Below are 486 nucleotides of genomic sequence, written 5' to 3' on the forward strand. Positions count from 1 at the left end.
CGTGTTCCATGTTTAATCGTCCAGACAGATCTCTGAAGTAGCTACTACTTTACAGATGAGGAGACTGAAGTTTAAAGAGTTTAGAAGACAAGTCTAGATGTGTGCAGTGTAAGTGGCAAGCCTGGTGTCTGAACACAGACTTTATTTTTTAAAATACTTTTATTTATTTATTTATTCTATTTCTGGCTCTGCTGGGTCTTTGGTGCTATGTGGGCTCTATCTCTAGTTGCATCCAGCAGGGGCTACTCTCTGCTTGTTTGCAGGCTTCTCATTGTGGCAGCTTCTTTTGTTGCACAGGCTCGAGGGCACTTGGGCTTCAGCATTTGCAGCATGTGACTCAGTAGTTGCAACTTTTGGGCTCCAGAGCACAGGCTCAGCAGTTGTGGCACATGGCTTAGTTGCTCTGAGGCACGTGGGATCAACCGGAATCAGGGATGGAGCCATGTCTCCTGCATTGGCAGGTGGATTCTTTACTACTGAGCCACC

The sequence above is a fragment of the Bison bison genome, unplaced genomic scaffold (genome assembly GCF_000754665.1).
Source record: "Bison bison bison isolate TAMUID 2011002044 unplaced genomic scaffold, Bison_UMD1.0 scf7180017864527, whole genome shotgun sequence".
NCBI lineage: Eukaryota > Metazoa > Chordata > Mammalia > Artiodactyla > Bovidae > Bison > Bison bison.